Consider the following 19855-nt stretch of genomic DNA (forward strand, 5'->3'; position numbering starts at 1 on the left):
TTAAGGGAAAATTTTGAAGCCTAATTATAAAAATAAAAACTTTTCAAATAATGCCTTCCGCATGAGGGAAAAAAAAAAAAAAAAAAGAAAACTCTTAGAAAGTCTTTAAATTAAATTTCGTGTTTAAAAAGGCCAGGAATAAATTTTGAGAGAGGAGTCAACCTCCAGTTGCTTGCGTAACTGTACTAGCCAATGGAATGAAGTTGCCATGGCACAGGGTTGCCGTTTCAATTGATACGTAGACAATTTCCTGTAAAACTTGCCTTCGCTATGACTATCCATAAGTCCCAGGGCCAAATGCTTAAGCGTGTTGCCATTTTTTTCCTGAGCCTGTATTTGAACACGGTCAACTTTATGTTGCCTGTTCAAGAGTTCGTGAAAGAACGGACGTAAAATTAAAAATAATGGATGGTCCTCTGCAAAGCGAGCTTAAAAATGATGGAAAAATCTACGCAAGAAATGTTGTGTACAAAGAGATCTTTGACATGTGAATTAACATTTCATTATTTAAATCACCTTTATTGATTGAGCTAGCGGTGGCTCTTATGGAAATGTACCGCCAGTGGTTTACTTCATTGCACTCTACTTTAAGCAATTAAGCAAGTAGAAGGGGAAAACCCCATGGGGCAGTAAGCAAAGGGGCGTCCTCGCCGCCTGCCCTGGGTAATTCAGTTTAAATTAGCAGACACCTTTGCACAAATCATTTTAATTACAATTATCTAGAACAGAGGTCATTTCGTATGACCGCCGGGTGTTCTAATTATACTATATTCAGATTAGAGGCAGACGGTATAGAATAGCATTTCATAAGCAAGTTCGCTGTCTACGTGTTTCAGTACCATAAATATAAATCAACGTCAATTAGCTAGGTTACCTGAATGTCGCAAAGCCACGAGGGCTATTTCCAAAAGGACGAATGCCTCCGTGGATGACTTTCTGAGGGAAAATGGCTCGTATTCAAGTTATACATGAAGAAAATCACGAAAAGCAACTATGCAGCCAGGTATTCGCTGCGTTTGAACCATAATCAAGTTGAATTACCAGTATTCAGCGGTCTTATTCACTCGGCTATTGGTGGGGCAAGTCAATACTTTAATTCCAATAATAAATTTTAATATTAGGAAACTTTGTATATATATATTATTACGAAACCAAAGCACATTTGGGAATAAATGAATGTTGATAAATCTCTTTCTGTTTCTCTTTTTTAACACAGCTGGTTGATGCTTTCTTTCTAGGAAACAACAAAAATTCCTTAATAGAATAAAATGAATTGGCAATTCTTTTTTGGAATTATTAGAGTTTATAGAAATTTCTGATTTTCATTCTTCAAGTAAATGGAATTAATTACTGTATTAAAGAAACCTGACTGCAAGAAGATAATAAAGTAAATCAATTAATTTATAATTAAATAGTTTCGCGGCTTATTATATAGCCACTATGTAGTGCCAAAAGTAAACTGAATTTTGTTGTCCTTATTGAGAATGACTGCGAAAGTGCGAAAGATGAATAATGGAAACTATATCACCGAGAATGAAAGCATTATCAAGAAAATAATGTTTTTAAATTATCGCATGTTGCGTTAATAAAGTTTTTTTTTTTTTTTTTTTTTACTTTAGATATAATAATTTAAAATGAATATTTTACAACTTTCTGGTGTGTCTCAAAGTTAACAATATAATTTCATTTTTAAACGAATTTCTAATTTTCCGCTGTTAATTTTGTGTTTACTAAACTTTTTTTAACCAAGGTCCTTTTTTAGGTTTGTTTGTTTTAATTATGGAAAAGCATGCAAGGGATAACAGCCTAAGAGCCGGGATGCCTTCCTGGAGAACGTTTTAAGGGAAATGGCTCGTAGCTACGGTACACGTGGGGAAAATCATGAAAACGTCCATGAAGTCAGCCCGTTAGCCTGGAACTGAATCCATATCGAACTACCAGTGTTCAAATACTTTAACCACTCGGCGACTGGTAAGCCCCTTCTTTTTTTAGGTTATTGTAATGCACTTAAGGATATCTGCCAGAGGAAAGGATGCTGCCGTGGAGGACGTTTTAAGGAAAACCGGCTCTAACTACGCTATCCATGGAGAAAATAACTAGAACTCTCATGCAGATAGACTGTTACTCGGTATTCTGAACCTGGGTCCAGTTACCAGCGTTCAGCGACTTTTCCCCTCGGCCATGGATAAGCCTTGCCTAACTCTTAACCCGGCTCTTATGTTTATAATAGATTCACATCCCTAATCAGAATTCACTCCACCAGCTAGCAAGACCACTGAATACTGATAGCTTTACTTGGTTTAAATCTGAGCGAGCTGTCTGGCTGCATTAGCATTTTCGTGGTTTTTTTCTCCATATGTAACGCGATTATAATGCAGTTTCCTTTAGATCTTCTTCAATGAAGATATTTCTCCCATTACCCTAATAGCTCTTGAATGCTTCGTCATAACTGATTAAATTAATTTCATCAGTCAGTCCTCTCACAGGCAGTTCATTCAAGATTCAATTCCTGGCATCTGCATGCATTGGATAAATGGGTAATTTTTTCCCTGATATTCTGCATAGTAACATGAACCACAATACTTTCCCTTAGAATGCTGAGAAATAATGGCATTAAGACAAACAACCCTTGAGGATTTTCGATAATAAATACCCGATCGTAAAGTTAGGAAACACTTACAGCCTAATAGCGGCTTAGATTTTTGAATAAAACTTTGTCGATTTTGAAGGCGATCGGACACAGGTCCCCCTTCTTCAGAAAAAAAAAAAAAAAAAAAGAGGGGGGGGGTCGGAAGAAATCAGGATTTCGGGAGCCAGAGAGAAAAAGAGCAGTTCCGGAGGAGGGAGGGAGAAAACTTTTCTAAAAAAAACTTTAATAAAAACTCCCTCGCTTTTTCGTGGTGGTGGTGGTGGGTCTTGAAGAAGAGGAACCTGTGTCTGATCGTGGTCGAAGCCGATAGAATTGTATTCAAAATCTATGGCAAACTAAGTTTTGCTGTTTTGTCTCTTTTCCCATTTGACTTAATCAAAAATGTAATTCTGATCGTAAAATAATGCTAATTTAAATATTAAATGTTTTAACACTTTTAGCTATTGCATTTAATTTTTTTTTTAAATTTCTTAGTATTTCGCGAAATCATTTTTGACGACGAAGAATAAAACATAGAAATTACTGACTAACCAGTTTGTATTTCTGTAGCCAATTTAGGAACAGGTTAGTTTCGAAGCTTAATTTTAGTTATGATGACAGTAGATCGCGACATGAGATACTTATTTATCCTTTAACACGACGTTATTAAATATAGCAGTGCTCTGCAGAGTGATTTGACTAATGAACGGTTGATGACAAAGTTATTCCAACAGCGTCGAAGGAATGCAAGACAGTTATAGTGAACAGAAAACTTTTATTTGACCAAAGTCACGATCAACCGCATTGCGATTTTTCATACTGACTGAGACAGAGAAGAGAAAACAAGGGAGAAAAAAATGTGAAAACATTCCCTTTTCTGACACGACCTGGCGATCTAATTAAACGCCAACGCAGCCTGGATTGTGGCAACCCTGAAGCTGGCGTCGAAACCTGGAGCATGTGGTATTGACCTGCTGGCGATCGCCGCCATGTCGCCGCAGATGGAGTAGGGACGCTTGTGGTGTCGGAACAGTAAGGAATCTGTCCGTTGAACGCGTGCAGCACGTTCTCTCGGGATTCAGTTTCAGAAAAGCGTGTTGGATTAACATCATGTGCCATGGAACGTCGGCCACAGACGACAACCAAGTAAGAAATTCCACCGTTTTTTTCTTTCGTTGGTGCAGCTGATCTGATTTAGTAAATTCTTTTGGTCGAGAAGGACCGCGCTGCTCTGTTATTAAATGCCGAAAGAAGAGCGGAGAGGTGTGCGCGTTGTTATTGACTGGAATCCTGTCCAGAAGTTGATAATGATCTCTCTCTACTTCTTGTCTGTCTGGCTTTCTATGAAGAAACTGCGGTAATCTCATGTCATGACTATACACATCTCTACCTTTCTTCTTTGGTGATCCATTTAAATCTCTCAGTTCGGCTCTTAAAAAACTAAGCAATTTTGAGAATATTGTATTTTTGTTTTATTTATTTATTTTTTGGATAACTATATATCTAATTAAAATAATCAAGCCGCATTAATAGGTATATTTATATTAAAAAAATATTTCTTGCGAAATTGTGATTGAAGTTTAGAATATATTCTAAGTTTTATAGGGATAGATACCGATTTAAGGATTTTAGTTGACACACCTCAGCTTGAATATTAAAAAATACCTTTTTAAAATTATGTGTTAGTCATATGTTTTAGATAAACTAATCTAGTTCTAAGCATGGGATTTAATTTTCATTACTCATATTTGACAAATGTAATTTTCTAAAAAATAGTAAGAATTATTCGTATACTCTTGAAAAGTTACGAATTTACTTATTCTGATCATATTAATTTTCTTCCAAGATTGGTGTAAGAAAATAGTAATTTCTGGAACTTATAAACATCTGAGTCTAGTTTATGATAATATTAATAAAAATTTGTACTCATGTTACAGTTCAGTAGTGTTTCTGGATAAGTAGATTTTTATATATTATTTACGAAGCAAATGAATAGAATTACAGTTACGTAACATGATATGCCTGCATTCCTTTCTGTTGTTTTTTTTAAACGATTATGAATACTTATTGTGTATAAAGGCGAAACGATTATGTAAAATTAAGTGAAAAAAATTTCGTTTACTTTTATGAAACTAGCTTGTTAAATTTATAGCTCCATTGTGATTTAATCTTCTATTAGTAAATTACATAATTATTTATAAGTTTAGAAATTATTAGTACTCAGAAATTCTTAACGTTTCGATCATTTCGGGGGATATACATAACAAACAAATTTAACAAAAAATATCCATAACCATTATAACAAAAAATATCCATAACCAATTTTTCTCATTTATGTAATGTGTTTAATTTAGACATTAAAGTGTTTTAATTACTGTCATTATACTGAATTCTGTGTAATGTCGCTGCATTGAAAATAAGGATCTATTTTGGGTTAAAACGACATCACTTAGCCGTGGTCATTTGAACTCAGGTTTTAATTCCTGCAAAAGAGCTGAAGATTCCTTGAGTTTCCCCTAGTGTAAAGCAATTTTACCTAAAACGTCCTCTACGAAATCATCGGTTTTCTTTGGCAGATAACGCTTGTATAGTTTGCCGTATTCAGCACAAACGAAATTCTGGTTGAATGAGCTCGTTGCTCCGGTGTTTTCCCATATGTAATGCAAATAACGCCAAATTTCCTTCGGAAAATCCTCTGCGAAAGCATCTCTGACTGCGAAAGCAGCCTCACCACCGACCGAGTGATTGTGATCATTTAATATTAGTAACTCGAGCCCAGGCGAATGGGCTGGCCGAGTCCCACGAGTGGCCGAATGTGTAACTCCTTCTTGGTCGGATTTTTTTTTAAACCAAAAAAAAAAAAAAAAAAAAAATTCTTAAAAAAAATAGCAGAATGTTAATGTATGTTCTATCCTGAACTCAAAAATGCAAAACATTCTTGTCAGTAAGCAGTTTTTTTTTTTTTTTTTGCTATACTTTCTGCTGGTCGTAAATGATACTCGTATTCCATTCACTGATTTCTTTCCAGTTTTCTCTGCAGTGCGTCCAAATTTGAAATTAAAAAAACTCTACTTGATACTATTTATATCAAATTTATTGCTTTGAGATATTTTAGATAAGTATCTGCATAAAAAGAACTATTAAAAATACTTAAAAATCGTTTTGGTTACCATGAAGAGGTCGTTAGAGGCTTTCTTGACCATCAGAGCATAAAAAAACACAATGAAACAATTTATTTTAGATTATTATATTGCTTATTTTGTCAAAAAAAAAAGGGTCTTGGCAATTTTATTCACTGCTCTCGGACTGACGCTCTGAATCCATCATAAAAACTGTTTTCACACGCAAAAATAACTAAAAAAAAACCGAAATTGCAGAATATATAAATGAAGATTGTTTCCAATTCAGAACTAGAAATCTCACTGAAAAAATATGAAGAACGTAAAACTACTTGTGCCAACTATTAGTAATATTTAGAAGGAAAAAAAAGAAAGCGGAATATAACGAGACTTGTAAATAACGACGAATTCACTTTCAGCGATGCTGTTTTTGAGAAGGGCATAAAGTACGAGCACAAAAGAAGCCGAACGTGTGACATGGGACGCGGACCAAGAAGAGTACACTGAATGCAGTTTGACCTGAGTTGGATCCAAGATCATCGGGCTGGATACATGGTTTGTTTTCGTGGTTTTGCCCATATGTAATGGGAGTATGAACTAGTTCCCTTATAATGTCCTCCACGAAGGCATCCCTCCGCATAGGCTGATATTCCTTGTATGCTTTGCCGTATTCAAATAAGTGAACGTAAAACAGCGCTTGCTTCTGTTTTGGCAAAATGCTATCCTTTGCTCCCTCTTTCCTCCTGGTTTTTAATTTTTAATGTCCACTGTAACTTGTAATAGTTTACCAACGAATGCGCTTATATCTGCGTTTGTGTATTGCTTTATTGCGTTGTATTAACGAATTATGCAGAAATGAAAGAAGATGCGTGAACATAAAACTTCTTATTAGAAGAAATGCATACATCATCGACGTCATCATATATAGGTATTTTGCAGCATTACATCCACGTCATCAACAAAAATTTTTATTTCATATATTTATTTAAATAACAGCTATTCTTACCTGTGTACCCCATGCAACGTGCCTCTCGCAGTAGTTTCCATCAAACATCACTTTAAACAGAGCTCTTCTGCTTACTTCTCCCTCGAACAACATCTTAAAATAATATTTCATATCCGGGGAAGGGCTTCGGGAAAAAGTTCAGCGATCAGGTTAAAAAAAACAGCGACAGTGAAAATCGTTCTTGCTGAATAGCATTTCAAGGGGAACTGCTGTCTAGTCGTATATCAAAAAATAGATTCATAATTACCCTATTTAACTAACGTTTCTCCACCTTTTTACCCAGCGGAAACTCTTTAGGAAATTTATTATGTATATCCCCTTGTCTTTCTTTCTCCTTTATGAACAAATTCACAATTAAAAATAACATACTTTTTACAGAGAAATGGTTTGAGAAAAATGAAACCTGTTTCTTTCAAACGTATTAGCAGCGCAAGAAGGAGTGAGATTATTAAAATAAAATAATAATAAAAAAAGAGTCAATTTATTAAAAAAAATCTGAATGCTTTCAGATTTTATATTACGCCCAAAGGGGCGTTTTTTTAACGCTTTGTGTGTTACTTTTTTTTATTAAGTATCATGTACTTCGCACTTAAGCCATAAAATTCCATTCAACAGTAACATCACAAAGTATTTAAAAGAGCTTATCTTTAGAATTTCTGATACACAGTTTCCCGCGCCGAAGATAATTTTTTTTCCTCCCGTACAGTGTTGCCATTGCTCGCTCTGAAATCGTTGAGTTTCTTAATCAAAAACTCATAAACGCTTTACAAAATTGGAAATAGGTAATAAAACAAATTCCATATTCCAAATTTGGGCTTTCAGATGCCCATATTATACGTTATTCAAAATTGGATGGCTCTAGGTGCCGTTGTTTTATCACAATGCGAGAAACATGCATACATTTTTGCATATTCTTTATTATTTAATTTCTTTAAATATAATACAGGGCTCTAATATTTGGCGGCAACAATTTAAAAAGTGATTCACCGTTTATAGTGAATCAACGGAAAATGCAAAAACAAAATTAATAGCCCTTCTCGGCAGATTGCCCCTTTGGGCTAATAAAATAAAAAATTTTCCTGTAGCTCACGTGATGATCGTTATCAATTTGCTGTTGGAAAATGTATTCCTGTAGTCGAGGGGCTCCCAATGAGATCGGTATCGACCTTTCTAGGGATCGATGGAATTTTAAAGGGGTCAATGATGACAGAAGGGTCGATAGCCGAATATGCACCGGCATAGTCAAGAACCCATTAATTACAAGAAGTGCATTAAAAAGCTGATAATTATTTTTTATTGATATAAAGCTATATTATTTAGTAAGGAAGATTGCATGTAGAATAAATGTAATTATAATTCATGTAAAATAATATATTTATTGGAAAAAAATTGTGTTTTATCAGAAAATCTATTGTTATATACGAATTACTTGCGAAATCTTAGGAGATTTTAATTTTCGCTTCCAAGGCATACATCGGTACAAGGAATATTTCATGAGCAATTAGGGTAACTCGGTTATAAATAAAATAGCCAAAGACTATACTGGGTCCCGCTAGAACACGCTTCACACAACTACTGAGCTGCGATATATCTATCTTGACATTTTGATGCAAGAAGAGTTGATTTCATTAACGATTTTCGTGAACAAGAAACATTCAAAATATAGAGGTAGGCTAAGTTTTATAATTTAAAAGTTATCCAAGTCACCCACCCAGCCGGTATAGTGGTTAGTGACCGAAACGCCGTCCCCTGCATGTATCTATGACCTAAGGTTCTACACCAATCAGAGTTATGTCCATGCGACAGATTCAGTTGCTACCATCAACCGCCGGCGATATTCAGTGAATCAATGATAGTAATATTACAATACTAAATTGACAATGTCATCTTTAAAATAATTGTTACATAATAATTCGTATGAAAAAATATACAATCAATTAATTATTGTCATGGATAGGATCTATGCTGTGGAGAGTGGAACTTGAATATATTAACCAACCAGTTTTTAAACCTATGTCCACTTCAATACATCATAAGTGGTTCCTGTACTTCAATACATCATAAGTAGTGACCCTGTTCAAAGCGAGGAATGGCAACACTGTACGAAAAAAGAAACATTTTTATCTCCAGCGCGCTAGACTGTGTATCGGAAATTCTAAAGATGTGCTCATTTTAAAATTATTTTGCGATATTGCTGTTGAACTGAATTTTATAGTTTTAAGTGCGAAGAACATGATATTTAATAAATAAAGGTAACACACAAAAGGTTAAAAAAAAAAAAAAAAAAAAAAAAAAAAAAAAAAAAAAAAAGGCGCCTCTTTGGGCGTAATGTAATTTTTTTTCTTTCCCCACCCCGGTAATCATTCTGTTGCTTTTTTGACACAGGCCGAAGCTGTCGAACAAATTAGAGAAACCTACTGTGGCTTCCGAGGAAATTTATGTACGGGACGTAAAACATGTGTGCACGAGATATTCCGTAGAGATATTTAGATTTCGGAACACGACACGTGAAAAAAATCCTATGTTGCTATGATTCGAATCCACAAATCTGCCACTTGCAAGTTGAATGTAAGTAGCATCTGAGAGGACACACTGGGAAATGTGATAGTTCCCTACAATTCTTCGTACAACATTTCGCATTTAAAGAAGCCTGTACTTTTCCGTTAAAAGGTCACCAATAGCTGAAAATGCACCAAAGCACGAAATGTGATCGTGTCATTAATAGCTGTGTAATGTTTTATGCGCCCAATGCCGCAGCTCTGTACGATGCAGAATTTGTATAATTCTCTGATGTCACGTGTCGTGACAAAGTGAGTTCACGTATCGTGTTTTAAGTGAAAACGTTAGAGAATTAATTGTACAGATACTGCATTGCCCGCATTTAACGTTGTATATACGATTTTTTTATGAAGTTTTACATATTGTTAAGATTGCCGCCACCTTTCGCGTTAACGTTTATGTTGGGCGCTAAAAGCTGTGCCCCTTTAACACAAAAGTGTTGTTGGATTTATTGATTATACAATAAACAGTTTCGGGTGTTTTATGTGAAATTTTCATTAATAATAATTTTTTTTTTTATTTTCTTTCCATTGTCGAGAAATTTCACTTCAATATGTTGCTTCATTTCTCTGATAATAGAATCTGAAGTACTGGATATTTAGTATGCAAATATGAACCGACCGCTACTGGTAACTTCAATATAAGATTGTTGTTATTGAGTGCCAGTAAGTGTTCTGAACTTTTATGCGGTCTTTGGATAAATCGGCTTTTGAAAACGTTTTCTAGTTATTGTGCCATAAGATTTAATGGACAGCATCACAGAATGGCGTCAAAATTTCCATTTCTTAGTGTGTAAGTCATTGCATTACTGATGTTGTTATTTTCGTATGATGATGAAGTGTTATATATTTAGCGAAAAGCGTATTAGCGCATCAGATAACATTTTTTAAGTCGTCAAAGTCATTTTGTCGCAAATTGATGTCAAGAAAATCTGATCACTGTAATTTTATTGGTTGTTTAATCGATTTAGATTTCTTTTCATGGTTTACACGTGTTGAAAATTTTGACTCTCTGAAATGCTTTTTTTCTTTTTTTTCATTCTTTTTTTTTAAACAAATGACACTAAAACTCCTATTTCTTGCTTCGCAAGTCACTGAACGTGTAATTAGTGTCATTGAACAGGATTTTAGTGTATTTTATTTTTGATAGAAGTGTAATGGATTTTCACATGAATTACTCCGGCGCGTTTGCTTTAATCATGATCTCTATAGTGAAAATAAATTTTACACAAGAGTACACTTCTAATCTTTGGAAAAAGTTTGAAACTTTTGAATTTATGCAAATACAGCTAGTTCGTTTTGAATTTGAGATGTTGTATTAAAATTTTTAAAAGATATATATGTGTGTGTGTAGGATGTAATTGTATTTACGAACAATAGAAACAGCCCTATTGATGACAATGGTAGTGGCATTTAGTAATTGAACGACGAAAACACGCTAACATAACATAATTAACACGAAGATAACATATAAAAAGAAGAAGAAAAAAAGGTCTGTCCAATGGCATCATAAAAACGGAATAAAGAAGAATCACTTCATAAAAGAATTCTGCTCTTTTGGTTTCTCGAAACTTCATCATTCCCGTCTAGGTTCTCATCTGCCGTAAATGGTCACGTGATCTTGCTGGTGAGCGCGTTATATAATTAATTTAGTGTGCACACAATGAATAAATCTATGATATACCAACATAACACTTTTTTTGCTATTACATTAAATTAACACAACGTGACAACTTCGTAGTTTGTGTCCATAATTTAACATTATATTAATGAAGTTACTTTTCCTGCCTATAATGTAGATCTCCGAAAAGTGAACTCTCGACTGTCAAAGTCACTCATGAATCCAAGTTTAAGACTGTTTTAGACCAAGTTTAAGACTCTCGATTGTCTCATGAATCCAAGTTTAAGAACCTCTGTCGTAAAGAATATTTGTAAAAGCAGAATTTCTGGAGCTACAATTTATGGAAGAAGCTTCGCCAAATGTATTGGATGATAGAAAGCAAGCTACCGTATTTGGTAGATGTAGTATTCAAACAGAGAAGTATAACAGTTCAAATATTTTAAAATAAAGAAGACATCAAAAAGCATGCTATATCACAAAATAACACGGAAATTGAAGAAAATAACGAATTAATTTTTTTCTTAGGCAATGTCAGAAGCTACCATACCTTATTTTCTTCTTTTACATCAGTCGATCTTCTAAAATGCTGTAAGGCCGGTTAATGTTTTTTCAAAAGTGTTTCTACATGTATAAGGTTCAAGATTAAATTATTTAAATTTAGGGTTAAGTAGTTTTAAAGGATTCTCATTTTAGAAATTGTCATCAAACCTGCTATATAGTCAAAGAAGGATTTGCCTTATTGTCGTTTCGTCCTTTGCCGTTTCCAGCTGGAAATAGTGCCATTTCGTCCGGCTGCCTTTTTCCACCGATTTTTCCTTTGCCGTTTCATCCGCTGTTTGTTTGGAAAGTCAGTTTAGATAATGCAGTCACTTTTTTTTTATCAATTAAAACGGTTTTAGACGATATAATCCTTACGACTTTGATCTGACTTAGCTTTTAATTTCTATTATTTATTTTCTATTCATTTATAAAATAATTCCTTTAGCAAACTTTTCGGAGCAGAATAATGAATTTCAGGCATGTTCAAAAGTTACGTTTTTGTTATAAAGTGTCCATTTTTAAAATTTCACGTACATTTAAAGCAATTGAACCGCGGTTCTATTGCTTTGAATATAAGAATGTATAATTAATATTAATGTATACTGCGGGGGGGGAGGATAGTTCTCTATCTCCGGTTCTACTAAACAGATTGACGAAATTCAAACTGCGTTTATCATGCCCCGAAAGCGCGACTTAGGATATATATTAGATTTATATATAGCATTCTTCTAACATGGGGACTTTGACACAAAATCGGATTTTTTCTGAAATAACATGCCAATGTTTTTGCATATTTCGATTTTACCACTCAAATTATGCCTAAATGTTAAATTTTGTAAAATTTGGTGTGAAATTTACGGAGAAATTAAAAAATTTATCTCGTCGATTTTATTTCAGTTTGCAGCAAGAATTAGCGAACTTCTTAACATATGGAAACCTATTTTCCTTTCCCTTTTTGCATTGTGCGTGACGGGAAAAAGTCACTTCGTTCTTTGTTTTCAAATAATGTTCTTTATATTATCTTTTTAATTGTAATTTTTAGTCCAAAGGGTCTTTGTCTCTGAAGGACTATTGTTTTCGTTTTGCAATTTTGCGTTGAATCACTATAAATGGCGAACCACTTTCCAAACTGTGGCCACCAAATGTCCTGCATTATATTTGAAGAAATTAAATAATGGAAAATCTGCATAAATGTATGTATATTTCTCGCATTGTGATAAAACAGCGGTGCAAAGAGCCATCGAATTTTGAATGACGTAATCCTCCTACGAATATGGGCATGTGGAAGGCCAAATTTGAAATTTAGAATTTGTTTTATTATCGATTTCATATTTTTTAAAACTTTAACGAATTTTTGAGTAACAAACTCAACGATTTAAAAGCGAGCAGTGACAACACTCTACGGGTGAAAAAAAAGAAGTAAAAAAAAAAAAGCTTTCTTATCTCCAGCGCGCGGAATTATGTATCGGAAATACTTAAGATATGCTCATTTTAAAATTATTTTGCGACATTGCTATTAAACTGAATTTTAAGGTTTAAGTGCAAAGAACATGATACTTAACAAAGGTAACACACAAAACGTCAAAACAAAACGCCCATTTGGACGTAATTTAAAATCTGAATTTTTCAGATTTTTAAAAAAATTTTTTTAATTTTATTCATTAAAGAAAATGATATCCCTCACCAGTTGCCTACCGTTTTTTAAGATAGCCTTTGAGATTTAATTTAAAATCATATCAAAGATGATCTCTAGATTAACTTCTTGTTACTCCAAAGTTCTAGAGTATCGGCGAATAGGAAAAAGATACTTTTAGTGGTTCTATCAGCAATGCATGTGCCCTTGTTTATAGCGCCGCTAAGTATATCGCAGTTTAAAATATTCTTTAGGTATTCAGTAAAATTACATGTAAATAATACGATTTCGGAATTAAGATCTAGCAAAGAAAGGAATCTAATTATCGTTAAAGAAATATACAAAATATTTATTGAAATAGAGAGCGAGAATGAAAACGATATGTTTAATCTGTGAGGTTATTTGAATATGGGAAAGTACTCGAGGACTGTCTGCATAAGGAGAGGGATGGCTTCGTGGAAGAACTTTCGGCAAGAGGGCTCTTATTTCCGTAATACGTGGGAAAAAACAACCCTGAAGCCTGTGCGTTAGCCTGGGTTCGAACTTAAGTCGGATTATCGGCATTTAGCAACTCGACCGCTGGTGGGGCGAGAAGAGTAAGAAGAATGAGATGTAGGGGGAAAAAGTTATACTTTCTAATCAGCGGGAGCTTAGGAAGTAATTCATACGTTGAGGCTATTACATGAAGCTAAAATATTGATTCAGTTAAAATCATGCTTGCTGTCATTCGTAATCAAGCGTTTAAATTTACGGAAAAATACAAATAACTGAAAAAAGTTGAAGATTTCAAAAATATTTTCTAAATAATAATTCCATAAAACGGGCATATGTGATGTGATTTTGAGTCGCTTGTGCATGCATCCGATGACATGGGATCTTTAAATCGAATACCATTAAATGACAATTTAAATGGTATCTGTGCCCTTCTGTGGAGCGCCTTTTAAATGTTATGCGAACTGAGAAGTGTTTCGAGAAAATTTCCAATATTTTTAAGCATTCGTTTTCTGGAATTAACTAGCATGATAAAACAATGGGATGAAAATATTTTGCGTTACTTTATGCAGTAATAAAATCAAATTTAAATGTCGTAATTTCTGTTTTCGCTTCCTTACCTCGCCTGGGATGCTGTCGATCAAAACTGGAGTGGAGCAGATAGGTCTCGTGTGCATGTTTCATTAAATAACACGGTACTTTTTTGAACATTTCTAATAACATTGAGAAAGTACTGATATTATAGATCGCTATTTGTGTGCATCCTTGAGAGAAGGAATAAATCAGCAGAAAAGTTTGTTTGTTATATTAATCTAACGTGTGTGTCGTATTTGCATTATTCATGAATCTGTCGTAACTGATGTGGATGCTTTGAATGCACGCCAGCGAGTTCTGCTTATGATATATATCTAGTTCTCTCTTTTGCTGGCATAAAGGTGAAACTCATAATTCGTTTGCTACATATTCCTCGAATCGAGCTTAATGCTTTAGCATTAAAAAAAAAAATTTTTTTTAAAGCTGTTCTTTTGTTATGTACAGGCTTACGTCCTTAAGCACTGCTTTAAATGTATAAAATAAATATTTCCGAAACATTTCAGCCTTCGATCCACATACCTCAGTAGCAATTTATCGAGACCCATATGTATATTATTTTCTCTCTGGGGAAGACACGTATCATTGTTAACAGTTAATTCGTAAAGTATAACTTAATTAGTTATTACATATAGAAAAATATATTATTACGTAGTAAGAAATGGATTACTTTAAAATATTACGCCGTCTACCCAGAAACTATCTCCCAGCAAACTGGTGAGTCGCAGCGAACACTTCGGGAGTGTGTGCCGAAAACATTGCGGAGAAAACAGCGCAACACACACACACACATCATATAGCGTTAGAAAACGTCGCGGGAGAAAACGCAGAACGAAAACATCGAGGTAAAAAATATAGTGGCAGAAAAATTCGCTTCGTTTTCTTTTCGTTCGCAAGCAACATCGCGGACAAACATTCGGACGTTTGTCCGCGATGTGTTTCTTTCCTTGTGCTTTCTCCCCCGCGATGTTTCCGGCGGACGGCCCCAAACTGTACGTCACGGCTCACAGTGTGTCAGAAGACAGTTATTAGTAATTAGAGTAAATTTTAAAGTAACCCTTTTCTTAGTAATAATATATCTGTCTATTTGTATTATATAATAATATAATTAATGCCCCCCCAAGAAAATATGTACATATGAATCGCGATAAATCGCTATGTACACTACAAGGCTGAAATAATTCGGAAGCAGTGCTTAAGGACGTAGGCCTGAACATAGCAAAAGCACAACTTAAAAGTTTCTTAGGAGTGATACAGCATTGAGCCCGACTCAAGGAGTGCGTAGCAAAAGCACTATGAGCTTCGCCTTTATGCTAGTAAAAGAGAAAACTAAGAACCCATCACAAGTAAGTAAATACCAGAACTCGTTGGCGTGCATTCAAAGCATCTACATCAGTGATGACAGAATTCATGAACGCCATATATATATATATCATAGACGTTAGGTTTGTGGAGATATTACGTTATTTCGAAGTTGGAAAGATGAAAAATGAGCAATGATCTCGCCGGGACTCGAACCACGAACCTCACGAATACGCGCTGAGCGTGCTGACCACTACACCACGAAGGCATGCTAAGAATGTGGGAGAAATACCTTGTATACTCCCCCTTTTAAATGGCGACTGGGGTTTTAGTGGATCCAGTTGCCAAATCCCGGTGGCGGAGAATCATCATCTACCACCTTTTTTAGTTCGGGCTCCACTGTCGAGACATTAGGTTATTTCGAAGTTGGAAAGATGAAAAATGAGCAATGCCCTCGCCGGGACTCGAACCACGAACCTCTCGAAATCGCGTCGAGCGTGCTGACAACTAGACCATAAAGGAATGCTGACAAGTGGGAGAAATACCTTATAGCTTAATATAATAAACAAACTTTTATGTTGATTTATGCCTTCCCTTAAGATGCAGCCAAATAACGATGTGTTATAACAGTATTTTTTAATTATTATAAGAAATCTTCAAAAATAAAAAAAAAATCTCATGTGTACACCACATGACTTCCTTGTACTTAATATTAAATTAGACGCATTTTTTCTTGCATTTTATTTAAACTTATTGGATTGAATTATATCTACATCGTCGATAGCGCATAAACCACAATAGAATAAATGCACTCTTTAAAATTCACTATATTTGTTTACCATAGCGACACTCTGGCGCTAGGTTCACTTAACAGCGTTATATTTCGTTCATATTATAACTCAGAATGCACAAAAATTATATCATTTGAAGAATTATCTAATCGTTGCCACATGTTCTATTCAATTATTATAATAAATCTAGAACGATGTATAAAAGAAATTAAGCAAACAAAACGAAAAGGAACAGTTTTTTTACAGACAAAAAAGAAACAGTATTTCTCATTCAATTAATTCAGTTCTCACTTCGCGACAAGGCAAAAATACATAAAAACTCAAAATATCTGTATTAAAAATTACGAAGTAAATCTCAAACGCTTATTTCCTAGAAAAAAATTCCGTAATGGATTAAGCATAATTTAATTCGCAATAATAAAAGAAGACGTTACTTTGTTGTTGCGAAGCTTAGTCTCTCTAGATTGGCAACAAATCTCCTATTTTGCCAAGTTTGAAATATATACAAATATGTCCGCCATTACAAAATTAATTAGGCTTAGCTGCACTTAAACAACTTTTAAATTGTTGAGAACTCCATAAATATTGCATGCAGATTTCCTAAAGGCATAAAAACCTTAACCGGAAGATAAGAAAACATAATTCAATCATTTTTTTAAAGCAAAAAATGGACAATATACAAACATATAAGCGTAAAGAAACTGAGATTTCTGAGCCGGGTAACAGAGTGGATATGTATATACGTTTGATGCGGCCGATTGCAATCAAAATACGATGCGCACATCTACATGTTATAGCAGTCCTATATACAAAATTTCAACGTTCTGAGGTTACTCGTTTTTTGAGTTATGCGAGATACATACGTACGTACAGACACCACGAAAAATTCTCTTCAGAATTCATTTTAAAGCAGTTTTATAATTTTTTTTGGAGGAAAAGTGTCCTTTACTCTGTCCTTACCTACAGATGTCACGCAAAAACATCGTTAAATTGCATTCGAAAGCGGTCAAAATGGGTATTTTCTTTGAAATAAGCTGCCTGAAACTTTTCGCGATTACAATACTTCCTTTTTACTTTGTACAAGGAAGTAAAAAGTTAAATAAAAGGATTGTTATGTAATGAGACATGCATACGAGGGCTATCTGCTCCACTTCACTTTCGACCGACAGCATCCGAGACGAGAAAAGAACCCGAAAGCTGCTTGAACATCGGCATTTATTTATTTCTTTCCTCTCTGCAAAAGGTGATGCAAAATGTTTTCATCCCATTGTTTCATCATGTTATTTAATGCGGGAAAACAGAAGCGTGAAAATTTTGTGACCATCAAGCGATGGTTTGCAGGCGCTTTAATTTTTTTTATTGCGATATTTTGTACGACGATGATTTACAATTACAAAGACTTTGCACCGCCCTTTTTTTTCTTTTTTTACTTTTTTATTTGATGTTTAAGAACCACAATGTTCCCCCCTTGGACTTTCTTTTTTCCCACGATGTTTTGCACGACAACGTTTTCCTCTTGTATTGATTTCTCCGCGTCATGTGAGTGTTTATGCAGAGCTGTTTTTACGCGTTATCCACTTTGGGAAGCATTGTATGAAAATATTCATGAACTTGATTTTACTATTAATCAAGACCTTAAAAGATTAATTATAAATAAGTTGTAATTTGTAGTGCAAGCTCATTTAGAGAATAAATATTATTGTTACTTTTACATAGTAATAAATAATTTTTGCTAGTTATAATACGAGGGCAATTCGGAAACTAATCTCCGTTGTAGCGTGGCGCTGGTAGTAGTGCGTAGAGCTCTGCCGGTATTACAGCAAATGGAATTCAGTAAGCTTTTTGTTAGCATAGTGAAAGTGTTGTACTGCTGCGCGTGTACTGGTTGTAATGTCATAAAATGTGAGCTGTTATTGAAAATTCCGCTAAATGCGAGGAAGAATAGTAATACGATATCTTTGGGCGGCAGACATTCATCGTGAATTATGTATACGGCCCAAACATTATGAGTGAAGATGTAATGCGTCAATGGGTGAGATTTTTCAAAGAATGAAAAACAAACATTCATGATTAATCAAGGAGTGTGTGGCTGTCTTTAGTGAGTGATGATCTCGTCAAACAAATTGACGACAAAATCCGTCAGATCCGTCGAATTTCAGAATTGGAATCTGAAAATCTTGAACTTTCAGAATCTGAGAACTTTCAAAACAATTTCCGAACATTTCTTGGACTGTTTAGTACGAGGTAGATATTGGAGAATTAGGTTCCAGAATTTCTATGCTCGATGGCTACCGAAAATTCGCATGCATATCCACGAAACCAATCGAACGGATGCTACCTTAGACTTTTTTACCCGGCACCACACGGAAAGAATGAGTTTCTGAACAGAATAGTGACTGGCGATAAGACTTGTTTAGCGTATGTAAACGCTGAGACAAAACAACAGTCGTGGGATCATACCAGTTTTTCATTCTGGCTGTGGAAAGCCCGTCGAACTTTGTCAGCGAGGAAGGTTATGGTGACTATGGTTTGGTATGTTAACGGAAGCTTGCTTGTCGAATTCATGGAATGTGGTACGGCAATCATTTCTTAGATGTACTGTAACACTTCCAGAAAACTGAAAGATGCCTTCCAGAACAAACTTCGCGGCTTTCTGACATCTGGAATTGTACTCCTGCACAATAACGCTTGCGCTCACTTTACTAAGCGAACACAAGATCTTTGCGTTAATTCAAATGGGACGTCTTTCAATATCCCCGTACAGCTCGGATTTGACTCCATCTGATTACGATGAAGAAATCCTGCAATGAAGAAATACCGTGGTTTAGGACACAGCACTTCGCTGACGATGAGGAATTTCAAACTGCTGTGACAAGTTGGTTGAAGTTCCAGGCGGCTGAGTTTTATGCAGAAGGGGTTGGCAAGTTGGTAAAACACTATGACAAGTGCTTGAATATACATGGTGAGTGTGTTAAAAAATAGAGGACAACTGTACCTTTCAAATATAAATAAAAATTTGTTGAGGAGTCTGTAAGGATTTCTTAGCGAAACGGAGATTACTTTCCTAATTGCCTTTGTAATTACTATGCGGTGATATATTAGAAAGCTAGTATAAAAGAATTTATTTAATTTGTTTTAAGTATGGAATTTTGTATTGAGATTGCTATTAAGTGTATAGATATATTGCTAGTAAGTGTCACAGCAGACCTTGAAGTACAGGTATGGCGTTGACTTTTTAAAAAAACTTTTTAGGTTAGACCCGCCAGTGTCCGAGTGGTGAAAAGTGCTGAATACTGGGAGCTCAACCTGAGATTGATCCCAGGCGAAGGGGCTAGCTATATGGCTATTTTTTGGTGTTTTGGGCCATGTATAACATGAATCTGAGCCAGTTTTCCTTAGAAAACTCTCCACAAAGGCATTCCTTGCGCTAAGCATATACCCCCTGCTTTGCCATATTTGAATAACTTAACGTTTTTAGGATAATGAATTCATGAAGTTTGAATTTTGATGTTTATTTGAAATTTCCCGTTAAAGCTATAGAATTCAAGAGAACCTCGTTTTAAAATTATATGG

General features: G+C 34.8%; 1 protein-coding gene across 4 annotated transcripts in view; it reads left to right on the top strand.

The window, feature by feature from the left end:
• Positions 1–3616: 3616 nt before the first annotated feature.
• The window catches only part of LOC118193841 (uncharacterized), a 296810-nt gene continuing 280571 nt past the window's right edge, over positions 3617–19855 (top strand). For 2 of the 4 annotated variants that reach the window (XM_085815508.1, XM_085815510.1), the window contains exon 1: positions 3623–3775. The gene's annotated coding sequence lies outside the window, so the exon portion shown is untranslated. Of the gene's footprint in view, positions 3776–19855 lie in introns of all 4 variants that reach the window. The other 2 variants (XM_085815509.1, XM_085815512.1) reach the window with 2 other exon arrangements.

Source organism: Stegodyphus dumicola, chromosome 4 (assembly GCF_044657685.1).
Source record: "Stegodyphus dumicola isolate Sdum_Otavi_A_Nest chromosome 4, ASM4465768v1".
Lineage (NCBI taxonomy): Eukaryota > Metazoa > Arthropoda > Arachnida > Araneae > Eresidae > Stegodyphus > Stegodyphus dumicola.